We start from the raw sequence: 15448 nt of genomic DNA, 5'->3' as shown, positions 1-15448 counted from the left end.
GTATACTAGTACAGTGATAATGGACGTCATACTAAACTCCGAATTATATAATACACAAGAAACTAAAATTAAAAATCATACAAGGCTAACAAAGGCCAGAGACCCCTGACTTGGGATAGGCGTAAAATTGCGGCGGGTTTAAACATGTTTATGAGATCTCAACCCTCCCTTTAGAACACCAGGAACTTGCCTCAGAAAAAAAATCCTCTCATCATACAAGGCACCTTAGATAGAATTTTGTTCAACTTTGACAAAGTGAAAATTTTACCATGTTTTGTTTTAAATATTATAATTAATGTGGGCCACTTTTTTCTCAACTTGACCTACAGGTCCTGCAAAATCGACAAATTTGCATAGATTGTTCATGAAAAAACACATTTGTATACATAAAAAAAAACTAGGAGATGAAGTCTTAAAATGAAATATTAGAAGATAGATTTTATAACATGCTTTAAGATAAGTAAAAGTACAATTGGTGTCATCAAACTTGTTTTCCGTTGCTACAAGTCAAAACCGAAAATCTCTCAATCATTCCAGTATAAATATGTTTTTAAAGAGTTAACTCCCCTTTAATGGCTAAGTTGAAAAATATATTCTAAAACCCAATTATTTGGTATTTGTTTAAACATTTTGGATAATGCAATGACTCAATTATTTTTCTTTAAACACATAAACTTAACTGTCTTCCACATAAATTGCAAATCTGTCTCAAAATTTGCAGATTTAGTCAAATAACTAAACCGATTTTGTACTGCTCTTGTGCAATCCTAGATGGCGGTATACCATTTATCTACCTTATTAATGTGTTGTATAAAGGAGGCAGTGGAGGATGCAGGAATTTTCGAAAGGGGGGGTGCTAGCCCAGGGCAAAGGGGGGGGGTGCAGGGGGGGTGCAAACATATGTCCCGATTCAAATGCATTGATCGGCCAAAATAAAGGGGGGGTGCGGACCCCCGGAACCCCCCTCTGGATCCGCCACTGGGAGGGATTCGGAAACAAGTCCCTGTGTTTCGTACATAACTTATCATGCTTATATTTTAACACTTTATTTGGAATTGCCTTATATATCAATTTAAGAGAAATCCTTATGACAAAATTTTCACTTTGAATCATTTAACCAAATATTAGGAATATACATAATGATATTTTAGCATAAAGTCAAAGCTAATAACAGTCGGTCAGTAAAAATATTAGATGATGTTCAAATCATACGTGTATACATTTCTGAATTTTTGAAAGTGAGAGATAATGTTTTACAATCCATTAACGATATTACTCTTTTTTTCATTTTTAAACAATGAACTTAAATGAGCATTTACCAATTGTCATAACTGAGTTTGTGCATTTATTGTCTATTGTCTTGCTTATAAATCTATAACTTCAATGCTTAAACCATAACTTTGGAACGTACGGAAAAATTGAATAGCTCGGTTACACCATATTTTGAATGCTTCTAAGAAAACCAAACCAGACCTAAATAAGAGTGCACACGCTGTACAAAATGTCTGGCATTCTTTACTACAAGTGTCACTTTAACTCAACATGATCCAAGAAAATGAGGTAAAGGTCAGATGTACCAAATGGAAAATAAATGTATACCTCACAATCACGTAATACACGTGGACTAAATATAGTTTCCCTATTGCTTTAGTATAAAAGAAACGAACTTAATCAGAAAACCCAACATTGACCAATGTACAATGAATGAAAATAAGGTTAAGTTCAGACCAGGGACTTTCTATACTAATTAAGTATAGAAAGTCCCTGTTCAGACAGACATGTACACGTACCTTACACTCAATCTCTGCATTACATATAGTTTCCCTATTGCTTATAGTATCTAAGAAACAAACTTTACCATGACAACTTTACATACTAATAAACCATGAAAATGAGGTCAAAGTCAGATGATACCTGCAAGACAGGTATATACACCTTACAATCCTTTCATACAACAAATATAGTTGACCTATTGCTTATAGGAAAAACAGACAACACAAAATACAAAAAACTTAGCAATGAGCTATGAACCATGAAAATGAGATCAAGGTCAAATAACACCTGCGAGACATATATAAATTATCATATAAATTCATCTATTACATATAATATTAGAGAAAAAGATCAAAACACAGAAAAATAACTACTGAACGACGCAATGAGGTCAAGGTCAAATGAAAACTGCCTGACGGGCATGATGACCTTGCAAGTACGCTCATATTAAAATTGGCATCTTATTAATCATAATAAGAAGAATTTAACAATATAAACAATTTTGTTTTTTGGCAAATAGACACTGAACCATGAAAATGAGGTCAAGGACAATGGACATGCAAGTGTGACAGACGGAACCTTCATAACATAAGGCATGTATAAGTAGTATAGTATATATATATATATAGAGAGAGAGAGAGAGAGAGAGAGAGAGAGAGAGAGAGAGAGAGAGAGAGAGAGAGAGAGAGAGAGAGAGAGAGAGAGAGAGAGAGAGAGAGAGAGAGAGAGTCTATAAGAATCTACCAACCAGTAAACTTAATAGGTATTGGATCATTAAAATTGACAATACTACACAAACAGGAAAAATTATATGAGTCTGAAAGATTGTGTAACAATACCGATAAATAGATGGAAAACAAAACACTAAAAAGTGTTGAATATCATTGCACAAAGATGGAAAAACTGAACAGATGATATAAATTATACAATAATTGCAAATATTTCGGCTCAACAAATGGCCTTCTTCGGTGACAAAAGTTTTGTTGAGCCGAAATATTTGCAATTATTGTATAATTTATATCATCTGTTCAGTTTTTCCATCTTTGTGCAATGATATTCAACACTTTTTAGTGTTTTGTTTTCCATCTATTTATCGGTATTGTTACACAATCTTTCAGACTCATATATATATATATATATATATATTTATACAAAACATGAAACATCCAGGTCTTAAACGAAACCTGAAATGAGATCAAAGTCAAATAAAACCTGCCAGATTGCCTAGTGCATCATAAAATATTTCCGTACACTAAATAAAATTGACCTATTGCATATAGTATTAGAAATATAAGACAAAACCTAAAAAAACTTAACTTTAACCATTAAACCATGAAAATGATGTCAAAGGCAATGCACGTATGACAGACGAAATCTTCATTACAAAAGTCATCTATACACAGAGCATCCAGGTCCTCCACCTTCTAAAATATGAAGCCTATAAGTACATGTAGTAAACACCGCCATGGCCGTCGACTTGGACGCCGCCGCCGGATCAATACCCCCTTTTTTAACGAGCTTTTATTTCTGCAACAGAAGTCGCAGGCTCGACAAAAAACAAAAGATAACAAAAACATAAAATGCATAGAAACAAAACTTACTGTCGTCCAACCAAGAATTGAACCTACAGCGTCTCGAACGTAACACCAAACAATAAATACTGCAGTCAACATTTATACACGATAGTTTCTGCACAAGCGCCAACCTCGGTGTATCTACACATATAAAACTAAAAATATATTTATTCTAATGTCACTGGAAACATAGTCAGATTAATTAATACACACATACACATTTAAATCATATATTATGATATATTTAATCTTTAAGTTCAACGTACACTTTAATATTTTAGAACAATTATATTGATTTTCTGTAGGTTTAAATAGTTTGTCCAACCTACACATTTTGTTGCATATGGTATGTCAGCTGGAAAATGACCTAGTTATTCACCCTACTACTATTCTATTTTCTTATTCGACAAAAGAAGCTTTTGAAACAAGAATCAACAACCCTACCAACATTAATGCTTATACCAAATAAATCACACCAAAAATGATAGGATGAAATATTACAATCAACTACCCGGTATAAGTAATTTCAGATTTGAAAACGACAAAAAAATCTTTATAGATGTGTTTCTTCCGAAGCATTTTTCGGTATTTACCTCATCAGGGGTTAAACACACACATTTGAAAAATGGCACTAAATGATAACTCAATATAATACTTCCATGGTTATATGCTATTTCTTGTTACAAGTATTAAATATCCAGGAAACACGTATTTATTTGTTCTGTTGGAGGATTGGTGGTTAAGTATCTCCTGCTGTCACTAAGGCTGTTCTGTTGTAGGATTGGTGGTTAAGTATCCCCTGCTGTCACTCAGGCTGTTTTGTTGTAGGATTGGTGGTTAAGTATCCCCTGCTGTCACTAAGGCTGTTCTGTTATAGGAATGGTGGTTAAGTATCCGCTGCTGTCACTCAGGCTGTTCTGTTGTAGGATTGGTGGTTAAGTATCCCCTGCTGTCACTAAGGCTGTTCTGTTATAGGATTGGTGGTTAAGTATCCCCTGCTGTCACTCAGGCTGTTCTGTTGTAGGATTGGTGGTTAAGTATCCATTGCTGTCACTCAGGCTGTTCTATTGTAGGATTGGTGGTTAAGTCTCCCCTCTGTCACTCAGGCTGTTTTGTTGTAGGATTGGTGGTTAAGTATCCCCTGCTGTCACTCAGGCTGTTCTGTTGTAGGATTGGTGGTTAAGTATCCCCTGCTGTCACTCAGGCTGTTCTGTTGTAGGATTGGTGGTTAAGTATCCCCTGCTGTCACTCAGGCTGTTCTGTTGTAGGATTGGTGGTTAAGTATCCCCTGCTGTCACTCAGGCTGTTCTGTTGTAGGATTGGTGGTTAAGTATCCCCTGCTGTCACTCAGGCTGTTCTGTTGTAGGATTGGTGGTTAAGTATCCCCTGCTGTCACTCAGGCTGTTTTGTTGTAGGATTGGTGGTTAAGTATCCCCTGCTGTCACTCAGGCTGTTCTGTTGTAGGATTGGTGGTTAAGTATCCCCTGCTGTCACTCAGTCTGTTCTGTTGTAGGATTGGTGGTTAAGTATCCCCTTCTGTCACTCAGGCTGTTCTGTTGTAGGATTGGTGGTTAAGTATCTCCTGCTGTCACTCAGGCTGTTTTGTTGTAGGATTGGTGGTTAAGTATCCCCTGCTCTCACTCAGGCTGTTTTGTTGTAGGATTGGTGGTTAAGTATTCCCTGTTGTCACTCAGGCTGTTCTGTTGTAGGATTGGTGGTTAGGTATCTCCTGCTGTCACTCAGGCTGTTTTGTTGTAGGATTGGTGGTTAAGTATCCCCTGCTGTCACTCAGGCTGTTCTGTTGTAGGATTGGTGGTTAAGTATTTCCTGCTGTCACTCAGGCTGTTCTGTTGTAGGATTGGTGGTTAAGTATCCCCTGCTGTCACTCAGGCTGTTCTGTTGTAGGATTGGTGGTTAAGTATCTCCTGCTGTCACTCAGGCTGTTCTGTTGTAGGATTGGTGGTTAAGTATCCCCTGCTGTCACTCAGGCTGTTCTGTTGTAGGATTGGTGGTTAAGTATCTCCTGCTGTCACTCAGGCTGTTCTGTTGTAGGATTGGTGGTTAAGTATCTCCTGCTGTCACTCAGGCTGTTCTGTTGTAGGATTGGTGGTTAAGTATCCCCTCTGTCACTCAGGCTGTTCTGTTGTAGGATTGGTGGTTAAGTATCCCCTGCTGTCACTCAGGCTGTTCTGTTGTAGGATTGGTGGTTAAGTATCCCCTGCTGTCACTCAGGCTGTTCTGATGTAGGATTGGTGGTTAAGTATCTCCTGCTGTCACTCAGGCTGTTTTGTTGTAGGATTGGTGGTTAAGTATCCCCTGCTGTCACTCAGGCTGTTCTTTTGTAGGATTGGTGGTTAAGTATCCTCTGCTGTCACTCAGGCTGTTCTGTTATAGGATTGATGGTTAAGTATCCCCTGTTGTCACTCAGGCTGTTCTGTTGTAGGATTGGTGGTTAGGTATCTCCTGCTGTCACTCAGGCTGTTTTGTTGTAGGATTGGTGGTTAAGTATCCCCTGCTGTCACTCAGGCTGTTTTGTTGTAGGATTGGTGGATAAATATCCCGAGCTGTCACTCAGGCTGTTTTGTTGTAGGATTGATGGTTAAGTATCCATTGCTGTCACTCACGCTGTTTTGTTGTAGGATTGGTGGATAAATATCCCGAGCTGACACTCAAACTGTTTTGTTGTAGGATTGATGGTTAAGTATCCATTGCTGTCACTCAGGCTGTTCTGTTGTAGGATTGATGGTTAAGTATCCCCTGCTGTCACTCAGGCTGTTCTGTTGTAGGATTGGTGGTTAAGTATCCATTGCTGTCACTCAGGCTGTTCTATTGTAGGATTGGTGGTTAAGTATCCCCTCTGTCACTCAGGCTGTTTTGTTGTAGGATTGGTGGTTAAGTATCCCCTCTGTCACTAAGGCTGTTCTGTTGTAGGATTGGTGGTTAAGTATCCCCTGCTGTCACTCAGGCTGTTCTGTTGTAGGATTGGTGGTTAAGTATCCATTGCTGTCACTCAGGCTGTTCTGTTGTAGGATTGATGGTTAAGTATCCCCTCTGTCACTCAGGCTGTTCTGTTGTAGGATTGGTGGTTAAGTATCCATTGCTGTCACTCAGGCTGTTCTGTTGTAGGATTGGTGGTTAAGTATCCCCTCTGTCACTCAGGCTGTTCTGTTGTAGGATTGGTGGTTAAGTATCCCCTCTGTCACTAAGGCTGTTCTGTTGTAGGATTGGTGGTTAAGTATCCCCTGCTGTCACTCAGGCTGTTCTGTTGTAGGATTGGTGGTTAAGTATCCCCTGCTGTCACTCAGGCTGTTCTGTTGTAGGATTGGTGGTTAAGTATCCATTGCTGTCACTCAGGCTGTTCTGTTGTAGGATTGGTGGTTAAGTATCCATTGCTGTCACTCAGGCTGTTCTGTTGTAGGATTGGTGGTTAAGTATCCCCTCTGTCACTAAGGCTGTTCTGTTGTAGGATTGGTGGTTAAGTATCCCCTGCTGTCACTCAGGCTGTTCTGTTGTAGGATTGGTGGTTAAGTATCCCCTGCTGTCACTCAGGCTGTTCTGTTGTAGGATTGATGGTTAAGTATCCCCTGCTGTCACTCAGGCTGTTCTGTTGTAGGATTGGTGGTTAAGTATCCATTGCTGTCACTCAGGCTGTTCTATTGTAGGATTGGTGGTTAAGTATCCCCTGCTGTCACTCAGGCTGTTCTGTTGTAGGATTGGTGGTTAAGTATCCCCTCTGTCACTAAGGCTGTTCTGTTGTAGGATTGGTGGTTAAGTATCCCCTGCTGTCACTCAGGCTGTTCTGTTGTAGGATTGGTGGTTAAGTATCCATTGCTGTCACTCAGGCTGTTCTGTTGTAGGATTGATGGTTAAGTATCCCCTCTGTCACTCAGGCTGTTCTGTTGTAGGATTGGTGGTTAAGTATCCATTGCTGTCACTCAGGCTGTTCTGTTGTAGGATTGGTGGTTAAGTATCCCCTCTGTCACTCAGGCTGTTCTGTTGTAGGATTGGTGGTTAAGTATCCCCTGCTGTCACTCAGGCTGTTCTGTTGTAGGATTGGTGGTTAAGTATCCATTGCTGTCACTCAGGCTGTTCTGTTGTAGGATTGGTGGTTAAGTATCCATTGCTGTCACTCAGGCTGTTCTGTTGTAGGATTGGTGGTTAAGTATCCCCTCTGTCACTAAGGCTGTTCTGTTGTAGGATTGATGGTTAAGTATCCCCTGCTGTCACTCAGGCTGTTCTGTTGTAGGATTGGTGGTTAAGTATCCCCTGCTGTCACTCAGGCTGTTCTGTTGTAGGATTGGTGGTTAAGTATCCATTGCTGTCACTCAGGCTGTTCTGCTGTAGGATTGGTGGTTAAGTATCCCCTGCTGTCACTCAGGCTGTTTTGTTGTAGGATTGATGGTTAAGTATCCCCTGCTGCCACTCAGGCTGTTCTGCTGTAGGATTGGTGGTTAAGTATCCCCTGCTGTCACTCAGGCTGTTCTGTTGTAGGATTGGTGGTTAAGTATCCCCTGCTGTCACTCAGGCTGTTCTGCTGTAGGATTGGTGGTTAAGTATCTCCTGCTGTCACTCAGGCTGTTTTGTTGTAGAATTGGTGGTTAAGTATCCCTTGCTGTCACTCAGGCTGTTTTGTTCTAGACATTGCAACAATTAATTGGTCGGTTCTATATGAAATTAATATTTACTTTGTTTTCGTTATATATATATGTAGGACTCTTAAGTGCGATAGTCACGCTAAAGTACGATGGTCACACTGAAGTGCGATGGTCACGCTGAGGTATGATGGTCTACGCTAAAGTGCGATGGTGTCAGACGCTAAAGTTCGATGGTTGTTTTTTTTTAAGTGCGATCAGATATCACGCTAAAGTGCGATGGTATCACACCCTTAAGTCCGATGGTGTGACGGGAATGTGGTCCAGGCAATGGTTTTCGTTTGTTGCCGAGTTCCTATTACATTTTCGTTTATTGTTTAATTTTTTGTATCAAGCAGTAGTCTTTCTCTTTTGAATTGTTTAACACTGGTCATTGTATAACCCTACATATATATAGCTTGTTATGCGGCATGGGCCAAGGCTATACGTTGACGGCCGTAAGTTTATTAGTTGCATACACGAACGACATTTGGGATTGGATGGATAGTTTATATTACATCTTCTTATTTTTATTTAATGTACGATAGTTGTCCAGCAACTGTAATGGTTACACTGCAGTATAGTTAGTATATCCGGAATTTAGTGGAAGTCGTTTTTTGATAAAATAATATGTTGTGTAAGACAATGTTCCGCATTAAAGGTCATACCTAATTTGCATACATCAATGCCATTAGGTCGACCGAAGATAGAGAGTTGTCGTATTTGCAGTCACATAGTATGATGATACTACACATCAGTTCGTAAGGTTGCTGTCTAGTTGACGTATATTCATTATTTAACTGAAATAACAAACCATATTGTATTTTTTTGTATAGAATTATTTAATTAGAAAGTAACTGTTTTGATTAAAGTTATTCTACAATTTTATACTAAAATGAATAGCACAGACCATCGCACTTTAAAGTTTAGCGTATCAAACCATCGCACATCGCGTTTTAGCGTCCCCATTGCACTTTAGAGTCCTACATTGTTATTCATTAACATGGTTTCAAACACAAAGAAAGTCCACTCAAATTATAGTATGATAGGTTGTTTCATGTTTATAAGCCTATGGGATATATCTGAACAGAACGAAAGGCCATACGGGCGGACTAGATTGATTAAATCGAATATATTTGGTGTCTGGTGGATACATAGTTGTTTAACTGGTCATCACATTAAAGTGAAGTAAAGTAAAGTAATCTTTATTTGAAGTCGGGTTGCATATATACATAATAACAAAGAACATGAGCTCTTAAGAGCTCTTTAACCGATTGATATTAATAAACAAAACATACATGTAAAACATCAGATACACATACAACACAAACATACAGACATCACATATATATATTAAAGCATAAAATAGCACATGCAGAATAAAAGCTAAGCCAGATATATTAAAACAAATGTCTAATATCAGCACATATATAGTAGCACATAGTATTTATATCAGAGTAGCACATGCAAACTTAAACACTATAAGCACAAACAAAAGACTGCATGCAGCTATAGCAAAGGTAATGCATAAGCAAAAGAAATAAATGGCTAAATGAAAAATAAAATAACTGCAAAAAGATAAAACATAAAAAAAAAGAAACAGCAGGCTTTGAGATCAAGTTATGGGGCATCAAGTAAGTACATTATTTACAAGAACTACATGTACAATTTTCAGAAAAACACCAGGTGGAGATAAAATTTTTGAATGGCCAAAAGTTGATAAGCTCCTTGCCTCATTTGGCAAGTAGTTCCAGAGTTTTGCTGCCTCATAACTAAAGCTTTTCTTACCATATATATACCTTGTTGTTTTTGGCCGTGGTATATCTGCTATGCTTTGTACCTGAAGTTATAGGCTTTTTCTTTAATATTTACTAAATTATGTAGGAATTCGGGATTTGATTTATTAATTATATTATATGTCTCTAATGCCATGGTTCTCAATCTTCTGATTTTTAGTGCTGGTAGCTTAGACTGTTCAAGAAGTGTATTGTAAGAATTTGTGTAGTCGTCATAAATAAATCTGAGTGCTCTTTCTTGTATTTTTTCTATTTTCTTTGTATTTTGTTCACTGCAGAAGTGCCATGTAAGAGGACAGTAGCTGATGTTTGACATGATAAATGAGTGGTATATTGTAAGTTTTGAAAGTCTGGTGAGATGAGTGCCAATTCTTTTTAGAACGTTTAGTTGTCGTGCAGCTTTTTTGCAAATATTTGAGATGTGAGTGTTGAAATCCAGTTTAAAGTCTATTGTTACACCGAGAAGTTTCACTTCGTCGTCACATTTTATGTTGAATCCATTTAGGTTGAAAATAATAATTTGAGTGTGTGTTTTTTTTACCTATGGAAATTGCCTGGAATTTTTGTGGGTTTGCCTGCATTTTATTGAAAGAGAACCATGAGATTAGGGAATTACTATCTTCCTCTAAGGGTTTAATTACTGATTCCAAAGTAGTACCTGTTTTTGAGAGGGTGTTATCATCAGCATAGTTGTATAAATCACAGTGTTTGACAAAAAGAAAAATATCATTTATGAAAAATATAAAATAATACAGGGCCTAGTATAGATCCCTGAGGAACACCTTTATATATATCTTGCATTTGACTGATACTCTGGCGTATTTTTACACGCTGTTTTCTTGCAGTAAGATAGCTTTTGAGTAATTCCAGAGCTGATGGACTTAGGCCATATTTTTCCAATTTCAAAAGAAGTAAATCATGTGGGAGACAGTCAAAGGCTTTACTTAGGTCCATTAATATCGCCGCTAAATATTTATTGTTATCCAGTGCCTTTTTCCAATCTTCCAAAATTTTATTTTTTATTTTTTAAACATTAAATCTTCTTTGTTTTTATCTAAGTTGTGCATGTGTAAAGATCATCCAGAATTCAATGAAAGTCACAGCATACTATACTATTCCAATACAAATTGGGCGCGAACGTGTAGGGTTCGAACAGACTTCGGGGGCGAACATGTGAGGTGCGAAACTGTAGGGTGTGAAAGTATATTGGGCGCGAACGGACCTGATACCCTTACTATATATATTAGTAGTTGCACAAGGTCATGTTTTTCTCTGACTGTTTATGACGTCTTTACACTAAATCCATTGGATTTTGGATGTTAAGTGATTGATAATTTACTCTTAGATACATGATTTTTTTAAATTAGTTGTTAGTGGCTTTGAACTAGCTGTCAGTAACTGCGAGTATGGGCTTTGTACTTTGTTGAAGGCCGTACCGTGACCTATTGTTGTTAAAATCTGTGGCTTTTAGTCTCTTGTGGAGAGTTGTCTCATTGGCAATCATACCACATCTTCTTTTTATATATATATATATATATAAGTCATTATGCAAATGTACTTACTTACAAGTTTTAATTTGAAATTTAGATATCGAGTTTCCGGGAGGATTTTCTGAGATCTATAATTTTGTATATAAAGTTCTAGAGCCTAAACATATATCCAGTACATGTACAATGTACAAGCCTAACATTGTTTTGATGGAGTTTGTAGATTCGGTTCAAAGTTATTTTAATATTGTATATGGTTGAAAACCATATGTTAATCTCCGTGTCGTTTGGTGTTTGAGTTTTCTGTTAGCTGTTCTTTTTACCTCATATAATGTTCAAAAATGTGATCTAAGATTACCATATTCTTTGCTAGTTTTATTGCTGAAAGTTGGTCATTTTTGATGAAATAGGTTGAGTGTTTATGAAAAAAAAAACATTTTAAATTCCAACCTTATGTCACCAATTCTGCCTCTTTATCATTGTTTTCAGTGTATAAAATTTGAATTGGTCAGATTTCGCAATGCCATTGGTCATGCTGATTACTTGAAACACTGTGAGCGGTCGACAAAGTGAAGGGTCCGTCCGTCTATAATATATGACAATAACCCAAAAGTTTGCTCTCTCATTATTCAATTTAGAACAACTTTTATATTCATGACATTATAATACAACTTTTTACCCAAATTACCCAAAAGAACTTACTTTAACTAAATCTAACATAAACAGCAGCAGTTGTTCTTTTCTAGATTTAGACATTTCAATTTCAACGGGAAACTTCATACTAAAGTTAACGACGATTGTTATTTTCCTTTTTTAGACGGTGATGTGCCTATGGCTCCATCATACGGTGTTTATATATGAAGTAAGATTTTGTATCTTTCCAGATAAATATTGCCAAATGGCTTCGAGTGGGATTCCGTCTTTGGGAACGATTCACAATGCGGGGTACTAGCTCTTTATTCACACACAAGTCGGCAGTTCAATACAGTAAACATAAACAAATTGGTAAAGTCCAAATTCATTTAGTAAAGTCCAAATATAAAGTATCAGTGTTACAACTTAGTTAATTTAAACCAAAAACAATGTGTATGAATGCGATGGAAAATCCGAACGCAGATCATGTGCTCTCGTTGGCATATCCAAACGGAGTCCCTGAATATCAATTTATCTTTCTTTAAATACCAAATAAAGTTGCTATAACAACACAGTTTGTTGGGGTCATGTTGTAAACAGAAATTATATAATTAAGTGATTTAATCTATCAAAGAGAATTACGATAGGTGATCAATCCATCAATCAATCGAATTATGTGTGTATTTGATATGACCCGGAATAAAAAGTTGCATAACGAACTTGTAAAATATTTACATTAGCTTAGAGTTTATAAAAGGTTATTGACAAATAAAAATTTATAATCTTACATGTTTCAGATGTAAACAAATATTTCGGACATGTGAATTCATAGCGAATTTTGAGATAATTATTAGTATTGAATAAATTAAATATGCCTGCTGCATACGAAATATACACAAAAGAAGTCAATATAATTAGACAGTTTGAAATATAAAATTTAGTACCAAAGTAATGTGTGACATATATATCCCAACTGGTTCGGTTTGTCCGTGTGTGAACGTAATCAATGCATCTCTGGGAAATTATTGTGTCAGGGATTTCGATACCATAAATTACTTAAAACTTTTACTAAATTCTTTCATACAAAGATTTGATTAGTAAATTTGGCTGTACCTGTAGAAAACTTATTAAAAATGGAATATCACATCCTAAATTTTACGGTAAATCTCTATAGAAGTCGCTCCTCACTATCCTACTACCTGTCGATACATTTATTTTTGGCATTGCACAAGTCATGTCTTCTCTGACTGTTCATGACGTTAAAATACCAAATCCCTGGGATGTGTTTTAGTTGATTTTAGTCTCTGATGCATGATTTTTTTATTATTAATTGTTTTTTGGCTTTTAACTAGCTGTCAGTAACTGCGAGTTCTCTCAAATCATATTTTCTTGTTAATTCGACCTGTTGATACTGTTTATAATGCTTTTTTGTTATTTTATATTAATATGGATCTTGTCTATATACCAGCTTTGATTATTTGGAATATCTTCTTATTTTCACTTCTTTGTACTACATTTGTATAAACTTCAAGATTTACCTGTGTTATTACATGTAAAACCGTTTTTTTTCAAAAGTGATTATTTTGAAAGGGTTACTTATTTAACAGTGGTGTCTTGCCATGGCTTTGTTTGGACTTGAATGTTTGTCCCTAATATTTTATTAACTGTGCATTTGAGGTCAGATATCGCAGATCAATTTATTCGTTCATAAAGTGTTAATTTACGTTTTTTGATTGAGTTAAGCCTGCCAATTGATATTTTATCGTTTGTGTTTCTATGTTGTGATGTTATGCTATTGTTTCAGAAAAAGGAAAAAGGTTTGGTACCATTAAAACGTTTAATTCCGATGCAAATGTTGGCACCTGTCCTAAGTCAGGAATCTGATGTACAGTAGTTGTCGTTTTTTTATGTAATTTATACGTGTTTCTCGTTTTTCCTTTTTTTATATAGATTAGACAGTTGGTTTTCCCGTTTGAATGGTTTTACACTAGTATTTTCGGGGCCCTTTATAGCTTGTTGTTCTGTGTGAGCCAAGGCTCCGTGTTGAAGGCCGTACATTGACCTATAATGGTTTACTTTTATAAATTGTTATTTAGATGGAGAGTTATCTCATTGGCACTCACACCACATCTTCCTATATCTATTTTGTCATATCATGCAATATAGCAACACCCAATTTTAATACATTATATGACTTATATGGCTGTACAATACTCTGTAAATACTCAATCCAACCTGAAAACACTTTATTGATGGTATGTTCCGGGGCGGATCAAGCCATTTTTTAAAGGAGAAAAGCATTGATTGTAAAACATAATGGAGATCTTATGGTCATCTTGACAATCTGACCAGTCTATTAAAAGTTCCTGATATATAGCAGGATCATTCAATAGAGTATGTTGTTCTGATTGATATGAATGTAATATTTGCCACTGGACATTTAGCAAGCAACAATCAGCCAATAAAGTCTGTAGACCCCTTTCTCCCCTTTTTGGGACAACTACATAAAGTGTGATCACACCATACAAAACTGCCCTAAAGTTAATGACTGACCACAAAATTTAATTTTAAGAGGAATTCCATACAAAGACTGTAAGCTGACCATATAATCTGTATAGTGTGTGACTAAGCAGAATTTTACACTTGTGTATAATATTCTTTATTGATCTTTCATTGATTCAATTAATTGATTTAAATCATGATTGTAATATAATTACACATTAATCATGTTAATGTAGTGGTACAATGTATTTATCAATGTTAAATAGATCAGACAGTTGGTTTTTCTGTTTGAATGGTTTTACACTAGTCATTTTTGGGGCCCTTTATAGCTTGCTGTTCGGTGTGAGCAAAGGCTCTGTGTTGAAGACCGTACTTTGACCTATAATGAGTTTTCTTTTACAAATTGTTATTTGGATGGAGATTTGTCTCATTGGCACTCATACCACATCTTCTTATATCTATATAAAGTCCTTCATGAGCCTATAAATGGACAATAACAAATTCTTCTTCTATATCTATACAACAACATTTAAAAGGAAAGAAATTAAATACCAAAAACCATATAAATAATTTTATTTAGGTAAAACATAAATTTTGTCCTAAAATGGGTACTCTGAATAAAACAATAAATTATGATGTAAACAGATTAATATAAATGTTCCCTAAAAAGAATATTATGTCATGTTGTATTTAGCTGTTGTCTTTAAGAAAAAGTAAAATATTAATTAAACCATGAACAAATAAAAGAACAGCTTTTAAAAGTCCTCTACCAATGCATATATTTTATCTGTTTTAGAACACTTGCTTTATTTTATTTTTTTCTCACTTCAAATCATAATGAAAGATATGTAAATATGAGGTATGTTGGCAACACATTTTCCATACAAATTGAATATCCTGATTCCACTAGCAAAAGATGATTAGCACTGATTATCAACTTGTCCAAGAACTTGCTAAACCCTTTGATATGAACTTCATCAATATCTCACAAGAAATAAAGATGTAAAGGTGCTTACAATGAAATATTTTCCATAAAATTTTCATTCAAGGGG

The sequence above is a fragment of the Mytilus edulis genome, chromosome 6 (genome assembly GCF_963676685.1).
Source record: "Mytilus edulis chromosome 6, xbMytEdul2.2, whole genome shotgun sequence".
Taxonomy (NCBI): Eukaryota; Metazoa; Mollusca; class Bivalvia; order Mytilida; family Mytilidae; genus Mytilus; species Mytilus edulis.
Note: the sequence above shows the minus strand (reverse complement) of the source record.